Source organism: Erythrolamprus reginae, chromosome 2, assembly GCF_031021105.1.
Source record: "Erythrolamprus reginae isolate rEryReg1 chromosome 2, rEryReg1.hap1, whole genome shotgun sequence".
Taxonomy (NCBI): Eukaryota; Metazoa; Chordata; class Lepidosauria; order Squamata; family Dipsadidae; genus Erythrolamprus; species Erythrolamprus reginae.
The window spans coordinates 142,888,138-142,897,171 of NC_091951.1; the positions used below are offsets into that span (position 1 = coordinate 142,888,138).

The 9,034-nt window shown below is 39.1% G+C and overlaps 1 long non-coding RNA gene across 1 annotated transcript in view; it reads left to right on the forward strand.

Moving 5' to 3' along the window:
* LOC139158603 (uncharacterized) overlaps positions 1-7,604 on the forward strand; it is a 58,754-nt gene extending 51,150 nt beyond the window's left edge. Inside the window, exon 2 of the long non-coding RNA XR_011557720.1 lies at positions 5,876-7,604. This is a non-coding gene — a long non-coding RNA (uncharacterized lncRNA). The remainder of the gene's footprint in view (positions 1-5,875) is intronic.
* Positions 7,605-9,034: the final 1,430 nt, after the last annotated feature.

Sequence of the window (9,034 nt, forward strand, 5' to 3'; positions counted from 1 at the left end):
TAAGATCAGTTAATATAGTGCTTCTGGATCAAACATTTTAAAAATGGTGAAACAGAGAGCATCCCGTAAAAAAGATGGCACTCCTCTGCTATTAAGTTGTAACAGAAAAATCGCTGGTTTAGGAACACTTCTTAGGTCTCTAAATAACATAAAAATGATTTTTATGCTGCTTTTAGACAGAATGAAATTTTTGTGTTATTATGTTAAGTTTTGATTGTTGATTGTAAACTCATTGTTGAGAATGTTTTCTCTTTCTATGTCCTATGCTAAGACCATGCTGAAAACATCTACTGGACCAGCATATTGTTTTTAGTTGAATTATGTTTAAAGACTGAAATGCACATACTTATATTGGTGGGAGGGAAACTATTAGCCCTATTCACAGACAATACTTTTGCATTATACAAAATCTCTCTTCCAGACCAAAGGGAAAGCATTCACCACCCCCATCCCCCTGTCTCTGAAGACAGGAGAGCCTTCCAATCAGGGGGCCCAGAGTGAGTAAGGATGAAAACCATATGCCAAAATAAATAAGGAACAAGGTTGGGGCCTTTCAATCTTTGAGTATGTGTTGAATTATAGGATTAAGGAGCAAGACACACTCTGTTTTTAAACTTTAAAAAATAGACACAGTCATGGTAGATCTTGCAGATTATTTTTTATCCATCTACAAAAGGTTTTTCCTGCAGAATTATTTTTATTTGTCCTTCTCTGCTTTTACTACTAGTTCTATACACCATGAGGACATTTCGACAACAATTCTATTTTATTTCTCTGTTCCCCAGCCCTTTCCACTATCATCCCATGCCCTGCACACAAATTATCTTTAAACAGAACAAATGTTAAAATGGCCTCCCTTCCAGCTTCTTGTTGGAATTTTGCATAGTACCACAGTTTTAATATGTCATTCTTCCCCCCCCCCCTCACCCCATTCCCCTTTTTTAACACATCAATTCTGTTTTGGTCTTGTTTCTCCATGCTCATGTTGGCCAGACAGTGGGAAGCCATTTGACAAAAGCTTTTCAGTCAAAGGAGAAACTTTTCCAAGACTTGTATCTGCCAAGTTTTGCTTCAAAGGATTTGTTCCCATTAAATGGCTTCCTGCCTTGTGCTGTAAACTCAATCAGTCTAATGGACATAACACAAAAATAAATCGTTTCTTGATTGTAGTAACTATGAAAAAAGAACAAGAAAGTTAGCCAAGTGGTAGAGTTTATAGGTGCAATGCTAAAGATGCCATGATAGGATAAAGCTTTGTTCCATAAAACTGGAACTAATTTGTCCTAGGGTGCTTCTACACAAGGATTCTGAGCCAGTTTGAAAACAGCTCTGGATTTCCATGTCTCTGTGACATCAATAGTATTCAATGCAGAGATTATTTATTTTTGGCTCGGCTGCAGTGTATTAATGCTGCCACAAAGCTAGGAGGCCTCCACAATGAGAAACAGTTTTGCACAAGCTGTGTCTGCATCATAATCATCTTACTGATTTTACAGGAACCAGCCAACTGCTTCAAAGCTAGAGAAATTGTGTGGTTTTTTCAATGCTGTGGCCCCATTTCCCCATTGGATAGAACTCTTATTTCATTGTGTACCTTCTGGCAGAATTCCCTTCATTAAAAAAAAAATGGGATAAAACACCATGTCAGTGATAACGTGCTTTATATTTTCATTGCAGTATGTTGAAAAGGTATGCCACAGTCATTGTGAAAATATCTTATTAGACTAGCAATCCAGGAGGGAATGTGGAAGAAAGGCAAGGTTGCCCACCTTACCTTAACTCACCTGTTGTAAAAGGAGAGAGAAGGAAACTGTCAGGTTTTCAAGATTATGTTTTAATATTCCGGAACAATGAAGTAGATTCCAGGAACTCTTGTGCTATCTCAAAGAGCTGACAGGGCAACTGTGTCAACTACAGAGCTGAATGGATTAAAGTGTTCAAATTATAGAGCTAGTATAATCCAATTTCCTAAAGAACCTCAAAGTGAAATGAACAATGGTGACCTGTAAATTGCTTTCAGTATCTTCCTTGTAACACCATTCCTTTACAGTTGATACATTGCAAGCATCTTCAATAAGAATGCAATTTGCCAAAGGAGCTAGTTATTGTGATCAATGATCAGCATGATGATGTTGACACTAACCATTCAGTCATCTCTGACTCTTGGCAGTCCTATGGGAAAGAACTCTCCACATCTTCCAAGTTTGCACTACTTCTTTGAGCTGTTTTATGCTGTTCTGTGCTGTGACTGGTATGAGCTTTGAAGGTTGTCCATCGTGTTCTTTGGCAGCTTGATTTACTTCTACAGCTAACTCTTCCAAACATAATTTATTTCTCCAATGAACTCTCCCACACTGACATGGCCAAATAATAATGACTAGCATAGGAGTTAGATAATTTTTAGAATCCTTCCACATCTTGATTTTAGAATTAGCGCATTTATTTTTTGTTATCTCACTTCTAGCCAGTGTCTTTTAGCTTTTCCATGTGAAGCTCATCAAACAGTTTCCAGGCTCCTTTTTAGCAGCTTAAAAAGCCAGGACTTGAGGGATAATCTGTTTTCATGAATGATTCAATGCTGCATTTACTTTGCTTTGGCCAAACTATTGGGTGGATTTAGAGAGAAGTAAGATCAATTTCATATTATAGCTAATTAGCACAGAAAATGAACTCCTGGAGAACAGAAATGAAGTTCAAGATCTGTAATGTTTATTGGGGGGGATCCCCAGAAACATATAGGGATGTGAGTATCTTTAAGTAATTCCACAAACAGATCACTTCACTGGGGAAAAATGAACTTTATAAGTGTGGGAAACAACATCAAAGAAATATATCTAAAGCTTTTCCATGCAGCAGTCTTAAGTTCTTGGACTCCCATGTATAAACCAGCTGGAAATGATATCAGCTAAAGAAATGCTTTCTCAGGTTTCAATCATGCCTGTACTTTTGTGAATTTACCCGTATTGACAAAAGCAAAACAAAAGGCTACATTTTTATAATTTGTCCTGACACTTTTGCTAGAAGAGGCCCTAAACAGTCAGGATTCAGGCCTGGCTACAGCACAGAAACTGCTTTGGTCGCGTTGATGGATGATCTCTGGCAGGCCCAGGACAGAGGTTTATCCTCTGTCCTGGTGCTTCTTGACCTCTCAGCGGCTTTTGATACCATCGACCATGGTATCCTTCTGCGCCAGCTGGAGGGGTTGGGAGTGGGAGGCACTGTTCTCCTCCTACCTCTCTGGTCGGTCGCAGTCGATGTTAGTGGGGGGTCAGAGGTCAACCTCTAGGTTGCTCCCTTGTGGGGTACCTCAGGGGTCGGTCCTCTCCCTCCTGCTATTTAATATCTACATGGAACCACTGGGTGAGATCATTCAAGGGCATGGGGTGAGGTATCATCAGTATGCAGATGATACCCAGCTCTACATCTCCACTTGTCCAGTCAGTGAAGCAATGGAAGTGATGTGCCGGTGCCTGGAGGCTGTTGGGGTCTGGATGGGTGTCAACAGACTCAAACTCAACCCTGATAAGACGGAGTGGCTGTGGGTTTTGCCTCCCAAGGACAATTCTATCTGTCCATCCATCATCCTGGGGGGGGGAGTCATTGACCTGCTCAGAGAGGGTCCGCAACTTGGGTGTCCTCCTTGATCCACAGCTCAGATTACAGAAACATCTTTCAGCTGTGGCAAGGGAGGCGCTTGCCCAGGTTTGCCTGGTGCACCAGTTGTGGCCCTATTTAGACTGGGAGTCACTGCTCACAGTCACTCATGCCCTCACCACCTCGAGGTTCGACTACTGTAAAGCTCTCTACATGGGGCTACCTTGAAAAGTGTTCGGAAACTTCAGATTGTGCAGAATGCTGGTGCGAGAGCAGTCATGGGCTTTCCCAAATATCCCCATGTTACACCAACACTCCGCAGTCTGCATTGGTTTCCGATCAGTTTCTGGTCACAATTCAAAGTGTTGGTTATGACCTATAAAGCCCTTCATGGCACCGGACCAGATTATCTCAGGGACTGCCTTCTGCCGCACGAATCCCAGAGACCAGTTAGGTCCCACAGAGTGGGCCTTCTCCGGGTCCCGTCAACTAAACAATGTCGTTTGGCAGGACCCAAGGGAAGAGCCTTCTCTGTGGCGGCCCCGGCCCTCTGGAACCAACTCCCCCCAGAAATTAGAATTGCCCCCACCCTCCTCACCTTTCATAAGCTTCTTAAAACCCACCTCTGCCATCAGGCATGGGGGAACTGAGATATTCTTTCCCCTAGGCCTTTACAATTTATGCATGGTATGTTTGTATGTATGTTTGGTTTTATAATAAGGTTTTTTTTAGTTGTTTTAGTATTGGATTGTTACATGCTGTTTTTTATCACTGTTGTTAGCTGCCCCGAGTCTGCAGAGAGGGGCGGCATACAAATCCAATAAATAAATAAAATAAATAAGAGGAAAGTGGTGGAATTGTCAATTTTACTGTTTTTTGTTTCCAAAAGCAGGTTGATCCTTTTACTATTCCATATCTCAGATCTTTCTTGTTAAAAAGCCCATTTTTTTCATTATTCCTTTGGTGTATATGTCTTGTGTTTATATATAAAATGGCCATGAATAGTAGTAATGGGTGATTGAAGGAGTGCCTCAACCATGGCAACTTTAAGATGTTTGAACTTCACACACTGGCTGAGGAATTCTGGGAATTGAAGTCCACATATCTTAAAGTTGCTAAGGTTGGGAAACATTGGAGGGAATGTTCCTGTCCAACTGTCCTGTTGTAGACAATTAGAGTAGCTAATGTACACCTATACCATTTCAGCCAGTATTTGAGTAGGAAATACTACTTTGCTGCAGGATGTTGGTCCTTGCAGGCAATGGAAATAGCTGTGCAACATATTGTCATTTTGTCAGTTTTATTACTATGGACAGGTTTTCAAATTTACATGGCTAGTGTTGTACTGATAACACAATCTTCCCCTACACCAACAGAGTCCAGTTCTGTTCACCAACCCGATTGAAGCAGAGCTCATAGTAATAAAAGATCTTAATTAAAAACATTTGGCCTTCCTTTTTTGTCTGCCTCTACATTTTGACACATTCATGTGAGAGTGCTTCTTCTATGAAAAGAGTGCATGTTATTACAGGGTTCTAAATAGATCTAGACAGATATTCAGTGGGACTTCCTCTTAAACATATACATTTGAAGTTCAAGTCTTTCGTTCTGGATTCCCCCCCCCCACCCATGATGGTGTCTATCCATAACGGTTCGATGGTTGGATGCTTTATTATATATGACAAAGTCAGATGAGGAAGTGTCCTTCAGATATTCACTTGTTGAATTATATATACATATAGTATATACAATTATAGGCAGTTTTTTCATGAATAATAATACACAATGAAGTTTTCACTAATAATAATTCAGTTGTCAATAACATGAGGAAATCAATCGTTTTTGTCCAGCCCCAAAAGATTACCGCAATTTCCCTGTCTTTTGGCTAGTTTTAAAAATGTTATCTCTGTGAATTTTCTCTACCACATATGTTTTCATTTCAAGGTTTTATATTTACCCTTGGTATTTTCTTTTTATTATGCCAAATGCCTCCACCCTTGTGACCTCCAGATACGTTTGGAATATGTGTCTGCACTGGAAATCAGCCTGATGGTATTTGGGTCATCTGATTTTTGAACAGATAAATTTCTCCCATGGTTGCCTCCTTAGGAGAAGACCCACCATGTTTATAATATGCCTCTGATTCAAAAGGTTTGTTTAGCTTTGCAGAAAGAAATCAGTTTCTTCTGATTTGTAGGAAACAGATTGTTCTCTGGAGGTGGCACAATTTGGGTTTAAAATGCCTCTCCTAAAATGTTTTTTTTCCCCTTTTGGGTTCCAGATCGGTCTTTGAAATCAAGGAATATTGGCATCCCGTCCCATCTCATCCAGGTGTGTCGCTGGCCAGCCTATACCACTTACATATCACCCATGGTTAAGAATTTTATTGAGCAAGACAAACCAAGAACTGACTCATTCCTGGAAGCGTCTCATTCACAGCACCGCAGGGAGACCAGCCAAGACTTGCAAAAGAAAACTAGCCCTACTTCTCAGGAATCAAGTCCAGTAGAGTCCAAACTTAGTGCCACTGTTAGCTTCTGTTGGGCTCGGAAGTTTTCTCTAGGCCATGGTGGTGGCAGCTTTATGCCTACAGATAATTTGGTCATTTTTGCCAAAAAAAGAAATCCTTTACGTGTGTTGCCAATGAAGCTGCCAGATATTTCCCAGGGGGGAAAGAAGGAAGGGTCGAGCTGAACTAAAATTTCTTAGAAACTAATATTTATCTTGGGAGTGGGTTTTTTTTCTTTTTCTTTTTAAAGGAACTGGATAAAGGATTAATGCAGGCAACATTAAGAAAAGGAAAATCTGACACACAAAAGAATGTACTGTATTAATGAAAATTCAACACTGCCCAAGACTGTGAATCAATGTTAATCCTGATCCTGGCAGGCCCTGGCATATTTACAAAAACTTTGAATGTGCTTTACTTATATCTACATAATAATACATCGCAAGCCTACGGACTCGGAAAGCCATACTACACATTCAGATTATATTAATGCATTCCACTCATCAACAGATCAATTTTCCTTTTTCTTTTTTCTTATCCCCTCTCTGCTTTTCAGAGCATGGCTTTCCTGTTCTGGGCGTACATGCACATGATGGAAGAGACAAGACCTTCCTGATCATGCTGCACATTGAATTCATTACTTTTCTAGATTCACAAATGGATATTAAACAGAATCATGACAGTTGTGCATTTACTAAAAAGAAAGTGACAATGTGAAATAGACTGTCTGGTGCATTGCAGTATATAAGCATCCTATAAAAGCTCCTCCTGAATTCTTCTTTCTTGCCAAAAGGAGCACCAAACAGAAATTCCATAGTGAGTGAACCTGATTTAGCCAATGCAGGATAGATAGGCTGTGAGAGATGATATAGTTGGGCAAAAGGAAAATGACTCCAAATCAGGCTAAACATTTTACCTTGTGTTCCACAGCCAGATGATAGTTTCAGTTTGTTGTTAGGTAAATGGGAATTTCCCCACTACAGATTCTTTTAGTTTTTTGAAGTGCATAACCATCATACAACTGCCATTATTCATGTATTATTTATATATTAGTTGCCTAGCTCACCTTTTGGGACAGGTTTAAAAGTTAGTGTACATGTTATTTCTTTCTATTCTTTTCTACTGGGAAGTGGGTTGGACTAAAAGAGGCTCACCTAACGTTTTCATGTTTGAATGGGCTTTCATGTTAAATATACCATGCTCTTAATCCAATATCATTGGAGGACACCATATTGTCTACATCTAACTTATCACACAGCATGAAAATTCATTTCTTATTTGTTTTGCTAGTTTTTCTTTGTTACCTATATTATATGATTGAAAAGGTGTGAGAACATGAAGGTCCCATTCTGTAAATCTGCTTGTTTCTAACCTGACATCTTCCAAGTTTTTTATGTGATCTTCCATCATAACCAGAAATGTCCATATTGATTTTGGACTATGACAACTGTAGTCCTAAAGACACTATTCCAGTTTTTTTAAAATAAAAACTGTAAAACAATTATAGTAACAAAATATCTCTCAGGATAAAATAAGGCACCTCCTGTCTTATAAAGTACCTGATTTGTTATGAATATCCATAGGAGAAACCTTTTTTGGGCAAGCGCCATGCAGAATAAGAGGGTTTCTGAGAGGATTAAATGGGTATAACTTAACAATGCATACATACTGGTTTTCAAAAAGCTTTTGAAGTTCTTCATCATGGGAAAATAAATTTAAACATCATGCTTTTTTAGCTGGTTAAAAACCAGAAAGACAACAGTAGAAGTAAATAAGCAACTTTCATGGTTGTGGAAGTAAGAAAGATGCACTTTAAAGGATTTGGTTTGGGACCAACATTTTAACTTATTCATAAATGACTCTTGACTAAGTGATGAACAGTTAGCTTGTCAGGTTTTGGGGATAATTATCACAAGGTGATTATTGGGAAAAGATTCACAAGAATTATTCTAAACTGGGTAAATGTTTATCCACATGGAAATATAATTCAATTTAACTCAGTAAAGTGATCAAAACTGGGACAAAGAGGTCTAGCATCACATACAAATGGGTGTCCTCTCAGTATTTTTGAAATTAACTAGAAAAAGATCTTATGGATCATATTGGATGGTTCAGTGAAAATGTCATTTTAGAGTGCTGAGTTTGTGAAAAGTTATATTTCCTGTTAGGGAACCTTAGGAAATGGATAAAAAAAGTTTTAAAATGCCAGGTCTGTAATACCGTTACACAAATTTATGACATAGCTGCATCCGGAGTATAATATGATACAAGATGTGATAAAAGGGGACATGAAAAGTTTTTCTTTCCTCTCTTAAAATACTAGGACCAGGGAGCAGGGGCATCCACTGAAGCTCAGACAAAACTACTTCACGCAGTGCCCAATAGATACTTACCTCAATATTGTTATCTTATAGAATTTTGGAAGGAGAATGTATTGCATTTTGAAGAATGAAAAAGTCAGTCTGTTTTTTAAACTTGTTGTTATTCCCTTTAGCCAGTATGATTTTCTGGAAGTGTAATTATTACATACCATACTTTTTGGAGTATAAGACACACCTTTTTACTCTCTTAAAGAAGGTGGAAATGTTGGTGTGTCCTATACACCCAATGCAGCCATTTTTACTGTCCCGAAGCCCCACCCTTGTCCCATTTCTGTGGAAAATGGGCCCGCTTTTCACAAAAATGGGGTGGACAGATGGTCTGGAAAGCCTACAGGAAGCTGGAGGTGGCAAATATGTCTGTTTTTGTGAAAAAAAATTGGCAAAAAATGGTCTGTTTTTCACAAAAATCGGGATATATTTCCCATCCCCCAACACCCAGGAGTTCTCTGCAGGCTTCCCATACCTTTTTCCCACCCAATTTTTGTGAAAAACAGCCTGTTTTTTTTACAAAAATGAGGCTGGTTTTGCCTTCTAATTTCCTCATCTAGCA